The 12,655-nt window shown below is 37.4% G+C and overlaps 1 pseudogene across 1 annotated transcript; it reads left to right on the plus strand.

Moving 5' to 3' along the window:
* Nucleotides 1-1,159: 1,159 nt before the first annotated feature.
* Nucleotides 1,160-12,003, plus strand: LOC146320885 (uncharacterized; annotated as a pseudogene). Its single transcript, XR_014771514.1, has 4 exons — nt 1,160-1,359; nt 2,920-3,162; nt 5,797-5,941; nt 10,985-12,003. The product of XR_014771514.1 is annotated as an uncharacterized LOC146320885 (transcript).
* Nucleotides 12,004-12,655: the final 652 nt, after the last annotated feature.

Below are 12,655 nucleotides of genomic sequence, written 5' to 3' on the forward strand. Positions count from 1 at the left end.
AAGCTGTGGTCGTCCTGAGAGCTGCCTGCAGAGCACAAATATGACCACTGTTGTGTTACTGTAAAATGGAAAACAAAAGCATTTGGGTAAATTCGATTCACGAACAAAGTCTAAATTATCAGAGGGGAACTGGTGAGGGAGAGAAAAAAGTAAAATCATCTGCAACATACTGATTATCAACATCTACCAGCATTGATACATTATCGATTGGCTGACTACTGAGTGGTTTGATGAGAATGAAAATAATGTGAATCATGTGCTCAGACCTTCACAGTTGCCTACTCATTTCAGACAAGCCAATGAAACACACTGAGAGATTTTGGAGCTATGTGTTAGATACTACTTTCCTCCACCATCGTCAAACAACTGGGGTGGGATTATCTTTTCAGAGAATGCTGTTCATCCCTCCAACAGAGTTACAGAGACTTAGAGACTTTATAGGATCTAGCACTGAAGCTGTTGCTGAGGCTTGTATAGAACTCCTTACTGAAACTGTTGTATTTTTTTTCCATTCATTTATCATTTGTCACCCATCTGTTTGTAAAATGTTGAAAAAGCAAGAACAGCTTCCTATGGAAGAGTATCAGGGTGAGGCAAAAGGAAAACAATGATTATGCATTTTGAGAATATAGTCAAAATGTATTTCAACATTTCTATTTGATTCTCAAAATGCAAAATTCCACTTCCACTTCTCCTTTTTGTACTTATGTCTGGTCCTAATCATCTTCCATAGCTTCCTGTATGCAGAGTAAGGACCTCTGAGGCCAGGCCATGTGGTTTACACATTACTTGAACATACAGTACTGAATCCAGTGTAAATCCTGGTTTCACTTAGAGGATGCAAACAACAGGGCCCACTATTTTTTTTTAAAGAAAGTTTCAGTTCTATAACAATAAATTTAATGCAGATTCTGAACAGATACTTTGAAGTATTTTTGTTATGTAATATGTTCCTCCCATATCCTAAAGTATAAAACAAAACAGGGAACATCCATTAATAAAATGTCATCATCTGAAGCTTAGAAATACATACCAAGGCCTATAAAACTGCTTAATGTATTTCCTTTCAATACAAACAAACTCATTAAATGTATTGAGAGTTATCCAGTTTGCTTATTTAAATACACCGACTGTGCACCATGTGTCTCTGCAGAAGAACATGTTGGACTGTGATGAATGAGAGGAGGAAGCATCGAGCAGAGTGTGCTGCAGATGAAAGCATGTACGTCCACAGCGAGCAGAGAAGAAGCTGTCAGTCCAAAGCCTTTCATGAGAGCACAGCATTCACTCTGCTGCCACCAAGACCACGATCCTACACAGGGATCTCAGTCAGAGGCTCGGAGCTCCTGGGCCTGCAAGGTGACGCTGTCCCCCACTCTACTCTCAATTACAATAACATGACAGGGCATACAATTATGTTATGTCATGTCATAACTGTGTGCCACTGTAATGACATGACATGATGGCATTTCATGGCACTTTTTCAACACTGTGTTGTGTTACATTCTATTCCGTGTCATTTCAGGTCATATTATTTCATTTCATTGTGTGTTACTCCTGGCATCACTACGCTAATTTGCACGTGTGTATTAGTCTGGAACATCTGAGCTTATTTTCAGTATCCAAGGCTTGTTATCAACAGGCGCAGACCAAAACATCTCTGGATGCAATTGGAAGGACTAACAACCAATCAGAGCAGCAAAATATGTTGTTGTGACACATGCAAGTTTGGGGCAGAGCTTTGTCTGTTTTCAAGCTGGACAAAAATTGCAGCCTCATTTTATTTTTTTATTTTGATCAATCTTTTTTGAACATGTTCAAGTAAAGGATGTTGAAGATACAATTCATTTTCTGTTGATTTGTATCATGTCATTTCTAGTCATTCCAAGTTGTGTCATCTCATTTTGTGTCCTGTTATGTAATTTTGAGTTCTACCACCTCATTTACTCTCAAGTAGTTTTACTATATTTCATTTCATGTTGTGTCATTTCGTTTTGCACCCTGTGATTTTGTGTTAATTATCATCATGTCTTATAATCTTTTGCCATGTCATATCACATCATCTTCACATGATAATCTTGTCAGTATTACCACTGCTTGTTTCAGTAGTACAAGGTGGATTTAGTCATCATTATAAAACACACACTGTATAATTGGAATAAAGGGAAAGTTCACCCGAAAATGAAAATTCAGTCTTTATCTACTCACCCTCCTGTCAACTGAAGGTCGGGTTTATTTTGTTAGTCCACAAAAAACTGCTGGAGTTTCACAGGAAAACAGTGTTGCAGAATCTCCCAAACAATGGAAGTGAAGAGAAAAACAACAGAATAAAAACATAAAATGCCTCCATACTGCTCATCTGGTGTAATCCAAGTCTCCTAAAGACCCAACAGGCCAAGTTGACTAAAAAATGTTATTTACACCATGTTTTAGTCTGAATCTTCACTGTAGATCTTTAGCTTGGAGTCACATTCACATGCACACTGTCTGAACTGGGTGTGTGTGGTGTGACAGCATGCAAACGGCATGTTGAGACTTTAAGAGACTTGGATGACACCAGATGAGCAGTATAGAGGCATTTTATGTTTTATTTTAAAGTATTTTATGTTTGAAAACTGGTCACCATTCACTTCCATTGTTTGGGAGATTCTGCAACACTGTTTTCCTGTGAAACTCCAGCAGTGTTTTATGAACTAACAAAATAAATCCAACCTTCAATCAGCATGAGGATGAGTACATTTTCATTTTCATTTTGGGGTGAACTATGCCTTTAAGTTAAAGTTCTGTATTTGCTAAAACAAACAATAAAATTCTGTACAGTAGAATGGATAAATAAATAAGTCACAGAAATATGAATAAAACAATCTAAAAGAAACTAGTCTCTACAGTGAGACAAATTGTATCTGTCTTCCGTCACAGTGAAGGGATTCTGCTGTCCCCTCCAGCAGAGGCCCAGCAGTGTGAAGATAACACACAGGGTTATGGCACAGAGCAGAGGGGGAGGAGAGAGGACACTGACACTGCTGAGCAGTCTCAAGGCAAGACTGGAGAACACATCAAAACCAGCACCACGGTCCAGGACTGGGAGTTCACCTGAGACAACTACACAGGGTGGAGCTCCCACTGTGTGCCATCACAGAGATCCAGTCAGCCAATCAGCAGGTGAATGAATCACATCTGTTCACAATCAATTTTACTAGACAGCATGGGCACCACTTCTCTCCTGTTATATCTCTCACACACATTTTGTTTGATACTCGGTGCTACAGCTGCACTCTGTGTCCATTTGTTCAAAGTTGAGAAACATTGTGTTTTTAATCAAATTCTGAGGCTCACTGTGATGTTTTGAAGGGTGGATGTGTTATACTGCAGAGAAACAGGCTGTCTGTCCCTGACCAAGAGGAAGACATTTAAATATGTTCCTATTGTTAATGCATTTCACTGTGAGTGTAGAATTTCACAAAAGCAACCCAAGAAAACTCAAGTATAGATGTACACAAAGCTAGCTATGCACAGATACTTTGTTACTGTATTTTAGTGCATTTTCAGTACTCATCTGTACTTTACTTATGTATTTATTTTTCTGACAACTTTTTATTTTTATTCCCTACATTTCAACATAAATATCTGTACTTTCCACCCCTGGCATCTTCAAAAGAGGTTTGTAACTTCAGTTTTAGGGAATTGATTTGAGGGAAATTATTCATTATTTTTTACTTTGTATCATTGTAGCCGCCTTCCTAACATTAAGACTGAACTCAACCTAAATGGATGGGACAGTAACACAAAGAAAAGACGATTCCTTTGTATGTCCATCAGTGCATTACATACAACAGACATAACAAGATGAAAAAGAAACAACAAGAAAAAAGATATAAAAGTTGTAAGATGAAAAAGATGTAAGAAGATAAAAGTAATGCAACAAGACAAAACAATGATGAATTATGGCCAGTTTTCAAATGGAAAATAACTGGAAAAAAACAAAATTCTTCCATACTGCTCATCTGGTGTAATCCAAGTCTCTTAAAGTCCCAACATGCCGTTTGCACAGTGTCACACCACACTCACCCAGTTCAGACAGTGTGCATGTACACATGAATGTGACTCCAAGCTAAAGATCTACAGTGAAGATTCAGGCTAAAAACATGGTGTAAATAACATTTTTTAGTCAACTTGGTATGTCGGGGCTTTAGGAGACTTGGATTACACCAGATGAGCAGTATGGAGGCATTTTATGTTTTTATTCTGTTGTTTTTTTATGTTAAAACTGGTCATCTTTCACTTCCATTGTTTGGGAGATTCTGCAACACTGTTTTCCTGTGAAACTCCAGCAGTGTTTTGTGGACTAACAAAATAAACCCAACCTTCAATCAGCATGAGGGCAAGTAGATAATGACTGAATTTTCACCTCTGGGTGAACTATCCCTTTAATTACATTTTTAAAAAGACAAAACGACTTGAGACGAAAAAGATGCAAGAGGACAAAAAATGATAACAAGACATAAGAGGAAACCAAAAAAAAAACTTCAAAAGAAGAAAAATGATGGGACAAGAGGAAATAAACAGTGAGAGGGACTAGAGCATAAGAAAAGGTGAGGTTCAGTTAGCTTTGCACAGAAATAGTTGGTAGAAATGTCAGAGGATGTCTTATAACTTTTATTCTTTGAGTACATTTCAGAGCCTGTACTTTTTCACTTTTACTTAAGAAGTTGAATCAGTACCTCTGCGTTTACCAGAGTATTTTTTATACAAGTATCTGTACTACAGGACATTTATCATGTTTTATCTGGCACAGGGGCATCAAAGAGGGCACTTTTGCAGTGGACAATAGCCCTCCCTTGTCCCCTCTGTGTCCACCAGTACATCTGACCATCTTTGGAACTTTCCAAAACTGACAATCCAGCACTGTTAATCAAAATGATTGTGCTTTAGGACTGCTGTAGTACTGATCACGTTCACTGCAAATCAGCGAGAATATTTTTTAAATCAAAGTATTCAACTGTTAACATTTTGCTCTGACTCTGCACAGTGTGTCCACAAGAGAGAGTTGATATCTATATTTAGATATCAGCTGAAGCTCAAACTCTCCAGTGAAACGGTGGATAACAGAATGTTCCAAGCTAACTTGGGAAATCTCATTGAAATAACTGATTAGAGTCAGTTTATATTAAGGCTCTCACAGACAAACAGTTTAGTGTTGAGCGATGCCACAGTCACAATCAATCAAACCAAAACCAGAGCTGATTTTTGATACAAAGAGAGAATATCATGTCTAATTCTATCTGGTATTAATGTTGACTCTTACTTTTCATAGCGTAGACTAAAGCTGCTGTTTACCACACGATTAACCACATGAAAGACCTTTTTGATCAACAGACACAACAGCTTTCATCTGCCTGCAGATCTTCAGAATCACATCCAGGCAACATGAATTCTTCCTCTGGCTCTGGGCAGGAACACTTGTGCTCATTTGTAATGACTCAAACCAATAATCCAATTTCATTGCCAATTGACATGAAAATTTTCCTGCTTTGCATTCTTTCTGTCTTATCTGGACTGAGGGCAGTGTATGTTTTTGCTGCAGTTTGGGTAACTGCCTCTTGGCCATCCTCCAGTGTTAAACACACACACACACACAGTTGTTCAGAAGCAGTTCTGCTCCATCTCTCACCAGTCCCTGATCACAGTGTTTGGATTGTTGGCAGCATCAAAACGACATCTGCTGCATGAATGTGACCGAATTCAAAGCTGCATCTCTAACCATGACTGACTCTTTGAAACACATTCTCCTCCCAGAAACTCCCGCAACCCCCTGCGACACTGAGAAGCAGCTTCGTCGCGGACAGCCCGGCGCTGCAAAGGTTTCAGAACTCCATCTGTATCTGCCTTCATCACTGTGTGATGATGAGGAGCAGGACGCTGCTGAGGCTGAGGGGATGAGGTATGAGCTCTTAGCGGTGGTGTTTTGGGGCGTGGAGGCTGTTGCGAGTCATAGGAGAGCAAACCATCTGCATCACTTTCATGAACTGTTCCTCGGATAATGTCTTTCACGTCACATCTGTGGTTTTCACCCTCCTCTCCAGAAAGTGGAGCAGAGCTCCAAAACAGGTCTCAGAGGTGATGTCAGATGGAGGGCGGGGAGACTAAAATATTTTCCCAAGCAACTAGAACAACTGCAGTGTGCAGGCATGCCCACTGGGTCTACATGGGATCTGTTATATCCATGCAATCATTCCATGCAACAAAAAAGCCAAAGAGGATGAAGTTACAGATGTTCTGTGAAACAGTCCTGTGAAACATCAGTGCAGAGATACATGGACACAGGGATGTTATAGAGGAGGGTGAAAGACTACCACTGTGTTAAAACTGCACTAATCAATATTTTGGTGACACTTTATATTACCGTGCTTGTAATAAGGATTAGTTAAAAGATAATGAGACCTTTTTATGATGCATATTAACATTAAAATGTGTTAATATGACTATACAATTGTTAATAGGAGCATAATAAATATATGTATTGGTAGATTATAAGATATTTATAAGCAGCCGTAAGAAAGTAAGAAACTTATTTATACAGTAGTTTATAGTTCAGACTGTTTGATTATGTTAATAAAAGCCTTTAAGATGCTCTATATTGTTTCTTACAGCATTACAAAGACATTTATTGTGTTTAACTAACTAACTTACCTATTATGTCATTGTTAAAATGTTACTAAGCTTTTGTTGTTGCTTTATTAAGATTTATTAGCAGTGGAGGTGCCAGATCTAAAGTGTGAACAGTGCTGATTAAGGTTAATTAATTCTTCTACAAATGTTTCATTAATTTTAATTTTAATTTTTATTTTAGCCTTTCTTCCTTTGCTAAGAGCTGCTAATAAAAGCATAATGAAGTAAGTAGAAATGTTAATAAAGCAACAAGTAAAGCTTGGTAAGGGTTTAACAATGATATAGTGGGTGAGTTAGTTAAACTATAAATCTGTTGGGATCTGATGGGAAACTGCTGTTATATAAAGCTAAATGTCTCTCCTCCAAATCAACCAGGCTGTTCTGGTTAGTTAGTTAGTGTTAGTTTGTGTTAGTGAGTGACTCCAGTGTTTTAAAGGGTTAGTTCATCGAAATGTCACACCGCCATGTTTCAATAGTAGCCTGCAATGGAAAACCAAACACTGGCTCTAGATACAGGCTTTCACGTTCAGCGCAAGCGCAACCATAGGGTCTCCCACATGCTTGTAAGGGGAGAATAAGAAAATGTGTTTGCAGTCTGCAAGGTCACCGCTTGTTGCCACTAAATCTTACAAACCATTCTTTTAAACTGAAACACAAGTACACATCTCCACACCTCCAAAGTTGAAAGGGTTGTCAGGTCCACGATTTTCCTGCATGTTAGGTTATTTTGATTTGTTGGGTAGACCTATGTTAAAATTACAAATTGCATTAATAATATAAAAAGAAAACTCAATTTTACAAATAAAATATGAAGCTCCTTTTACATTAAAACTCACGAACACTCACTAACATCTGGCTTTTGCCTGCAATGAGAAAGGCTACAACTGGCATTCAATCCTGGACATAATTTGAATTATGGGGAAGCTAAGGAGAGCTCAGTTCCCCTGAAAGTTTACTTTGAGACATTAAGAGGAAGCTTGAAAACACTGTTCATTTACAGGGTAACAGATTAGATATATTTAATTTAATTTAATTTAATTTTATTTTATTTTATTTTATTTTATTTTTTATTTTCTTTAAAAGCACAAGAAGTCTCTTTATTTGTAGGTATAAAACACACAAGTTTGCTTAAGAATGTTAAATGTACAGCTTTATTGTGAGGTGTGATTCTTGAAGGGGTGTGAATAAGAAGCAGAAAAACATTGTGTCCTGCTGATTTTGTGATTTTTTTTTTTGGGGGGGGGGGGTTTGCTCAGATAATTTTTTGATTTTTAAGCAGTAGATTTATGTTGTTGTTACTCAGCCTCTATGAAATGTTATTGACAGTAAATGTCTGTAGTAGTAACAGTAGAATGTTATTCACAGTAACCCTGCAATTGACCACACTGCTGCACACTTCCCTTTATAGTTGTACATGTGACATGTTTTGATAGCAGATAGAGCTCCCCTGAAATTCATAGTGTAATTCGAACCCTGCTCCTGCGTCTGCAGTGGTCCAAGGTATTTATCAGTGCCAGCCCTGATCAACATGACACCAGGGTGAACGCGCTCTTTTTGCCCCTTTTTGAGGCAATCAAGCCTTGATGCCTCCGTCTGTGCTCCTTTTCCTGCTCCATTCCATTTACATGTGCTGATTGGCTCAACTTAGTTTGCATCAGCTGGCGTTTGCGGTCGCTTGAAGTTGTGTATATAACTGATACATGTTCGTCTTTTGTAGAGTGGCTGTAAATCAGTGGAAAAAACATCCTATAAATCCTTCACAATAAAAGTCCACTGTTATTTTGTTTGTCTTTTAATATGAAGCAGGAAAATGTTGGGGTTTCATCAGCAGTAACTTAACATGATCCTATCAGCTGAAAATGAACATGAAACAGTAAAATAAAGCAGATACCAGAAAGTACAAACAGTGACACAGGAGAGAAATTAAACTTCAAACAGCAGATATTCAGTTAGATGCTACAAAAGTACTGATAGAATAACACACAGATACTTTTAAAAAATATCATTCTGCTGAGTCTCAATTTACCAGCTCACATCAGAAAAAAAAAACAGGAAAGGCAAACAGCTCTATTGGCAATGGGAAAAGGGTTTAGCAGGTTTACCTGCATTAAAAAAAAATGCATATGCGTGCTTATTTTTGGTGTAAAAACAGAAATGTATCGTATAGCCAAATCCTACCAAACTGATTCCAGATCAGAGCACCCACATACATAGACACCACACACAACATGCCTATGCTCTCAGCCTGCTGATGCCAATTTTAATGACTGATGGGTGGTTTTGATATGACATCTGGGCAGAATCTGTGCAGATACAGACACCACCGCACACTACTAGTGGTTCACAAGTGATTATTTAGTGGGCATTATTCTGTACATTATTTATTTATTTTTAGGAAAATGCTACATAGTGTGTCATCAAAGGCCTTTAAAGGTGCCAAGCATACTTTTTTTTGGAAAATGGACACATTGGTTATGTGTACTTGCTGGAGGTTTTGTGGGGGACACTTGACATATATTGTCTAATATCCTGACTACAGCCATGGTTTTAATCATCAGTGGTGGAGTACTGAAAATCTACACTCAAGTACAAGTTACATTGCTAAAATATTACTCAACTACAAGTACTGGTGTAAGAAAAATATTTAAAAGTAAAAAATACTCAATAATATAATACACTCAGAGTATTAGTTACTTTTTAACCGTTGATGGTTAATACATTATCAGTTGCAGACATTCAATCAAAGAGGTTTCTGCTTCTCCAGATCTACAGTCTAAATTACTCCCAACTTCATAATCGATTATTATTAATGTATAAAAAACAACGTTTAACATTTTTCTCATTTTCAGTTTTTTTGTTTTGTTTCATCTTTTTTTCCCCTCATTTTGAGTTTTAGTTTCCTTATTCAACAAATGGCTACACCAGACAAAACAATGTTGAATGAGATGTAATTACTGCTATTTCTAGACTAGACATTAAATATTCATGGATACAGTTTTAATTGGTTAAATTCTTGATGCCAATTAATTGATTAATGATTAATTATTAACATTCTCACTGCAGCGTTTAGTTTTTCGTCTGTTCATCCTGGTTTTCATTGGCCTGTTTGATCAGATCACCCTACTGGTTACAAAATGCAGATAAAAGGTTTGGATATTAATACAAATTGTACTCAGTACTCAAGTATGATTTTGAAAATAACTAAATAGTTTACATGATGGTGTAATCAATTAAGGTACAAGTAAAAGTACAGACAAGTATCTAAAACATCAAGTTTAGTTGTAGTTAAGTTTAGTTGTCATTACTAGCACTGTGATAACTGACAAAAGACAGTTCCTCCAGGCTTTCATGGGTCTTTTTGGGATTGTTGCAGCCTAAAATGCCTGATTTCATGCTTTTAAGCATTTTTTGCAATGAAAGTGCAGGACCAAGTGAAAATTGCAAAAGAAAGTTTTATAATTCATTAAAAGTAGCTTGCTCCTGAGAGAACAAAACCACTCTCTGCTCTCAGTGTTCTAACAAACCTTACCAAGAGTCAGAATTACAGAAATGATAAAAAAAATCTGGTTTATTTGTCAATGAAGATCTGCGCCGGGGGGTATTCAACAAAGAAGCAGATCTTTTGGGGGCTCAAACTGTCAAAACAGCACAAAATTATTCAATAAAAGTGCACAGAGTATTGATAAATGTTAATAACTATGACCACTGTTGTGCTCTGTGACAAAATAAAAACATATAATGCAAAATAAATGCAAAAAAATAGTGAATCATAAAACAATATATTGAGTCAGTTCACTGAGCCATACGTCTGTATTTTGTTTGGACAAAATCGCAAGGTCATGCAGAATTCATGGGGATTGGTTGAATTTGCGTAAACTGTTGTGATCACAACATCTAAATTTCCCAGAGGGACCAAAAAGAGTCCAACACTGTCTGACATGTCACTCTGTGGGTTGGACACAATAGTATGCTGCATGTGGTGAATATTATAGTGGACACTGGACAAGGTAGTGACAAACAATTGTACATCCACTTTTTTAGAGTTAAATTATGTTGAAAAAAGTGTGTCAAAGTGTTGCTGTTAAGTGTGTTTAAATACTGATTGAAGATTTTCACTCACTACTACTAGAGTAACACCAAGGTCATTTAGAGCAAGATAATCATACCATGATATTTTATGCTTTATTGTTTAAGGAATAGTGCAACATTTTGGGAAACTGGAAAGATAAAACTTTTGTCCATTTCATGTATGTGTGTCCTGCACAGAGACTTGACCACTACATCACTGTATGTTATATTTTTGTGCTTCTTTCAGGACGTCAGCAGAGGAGACTGGCACTCGGGGATCTGAGCCAAACAATGCAAACCCTCCTGAGTTTATCAGCCCTTCACACTCCAGTCAGGACCCGACTCTGAGCACAGCTGCCATGTGATGTATAGAGGACAGCAGAGCTCAGAGCAGATAACAGATTGAGCCAATTTGCCCATACAGATCGTCCACGTGGGCAGGACAGAACAGAACAGAGCGATGGGAAAACAGGCTTCTGCTGATAAGGTCTGCAGCTGTGCACAGACGGAGGCCCCACACACTGTTAAAAACATGGGCTGCATAATGAGATGATGGGGAGTCTACTCAATATAACAGGCCTAGGATGAAACTTTGTATATGGCTGGACCTAGTACCTTGAATGTTCTGCTCATTGTTGTAAAGCTGGTTTATGCCAAAAGTGACATCATCATGCCATTTGCCCCCTCGCATTTCAGAGAACACTGCAAAGGACAGGTTGTTCTCTGTGAGTGCTCACACGGAGGCTTACACCACAGTGTCTCACATGAGCAAAAACAAAGCTTTAAAGTCCACTGTGTTAAGTACTGGTTTACTGAGATCTAGGGAAGCTCATGGGAAGCCCCGTGATCTATGATCTAATGTCACCTGTCATTTAATCATTCATTCATTTGGTTTACATGAAGATCTAACACCATCTATGGTCTTCTACCAGATCCTACTGTGTAACTTACACGCAGGAACATTAATCATCGCTGCCCTCTGGTGGTCAAGAGTATTAATGACTTCTATCAGTGATAATGGGTAAAATGATAAATGAAAATGTGGCATTTAAAAGTAATGCAAAACTTACTTTCCCCAGTAACTGATTACTTTTATATGCAATAAGTGGTAAAATAATTACCTATGAGAGAAGTAACTAGTAACTGTATTACTTTATTTCAGTGACTTGCACAACACTGCTCATTACTAGACGCCACTAAATCCTACACACTGGTCATTTAAAAGCCTCCTCAGGATGTAACTGAACACTGTTCGACCTATTTATTTTAAAAATTTACTCTTCCTCCAGGAAGTTGCGATTTTGTGATCTTATCACAAATTCAGCCAATTCCCATTAACTCTGCACAACCTCACAACTTTGCCCACTCACTACAACTTTTCCATAAGTTTGATCAATCATTGTAGTTTCCTGTGAGTTCCAACAATCATAGCCACCCTCCATGTCAAAATCATACATGTACGTCTCAGTGAACTGACTCAACATTTTTAATATTTAATATTTTGTTGTTTTTTTAATTGTTTTATTTTGTGACAGGTACTGAAGAGGTTTATCATTGTTACTGACATTTATCAGTGCTCTGTGCTCTTTGCACAGAAATAATTATGTACTGGATTTGAGTTTGAGCACCAAAAAGATTTTGCTTAATGATGGAATACTCCCCTAATGAGCTGTTATTTATATTTAAAGCATATTTTATTAGAAGTGTTGTGATCTTGAGCCTTTTTAATGAGGTTAGATAGAACACTCAGTTGCCTTTCATTTTTAATGTATTATACAAAAAAAAGGATTAAAAGAATTAAAAAATTGCAACTTTTTTTTGTCATTTTCACTTCTTTCCATAATTTCCTTGCAAAAAACAACATGAAACAAGATTCTGTAACTGCAGTGCCTGTTTCTCTCCGGAAATGTTATCAGAC

This window comes from Lutjanus erythropterus, chromosome 10, assembly GCF_056507025.1.
Source record: "Lutjanus erythropterus isolate fLutEry1 chromosome 10, fLutEry1.hap2, whole genome shotgun sequence".
NCBI classification, from domain to species: Eukaryota; Metazoa; Chordata; class Actinopteri; order Lutjaniformes; family Lutjanidae; genus Lutjanus; species Lutjanus erythropterus.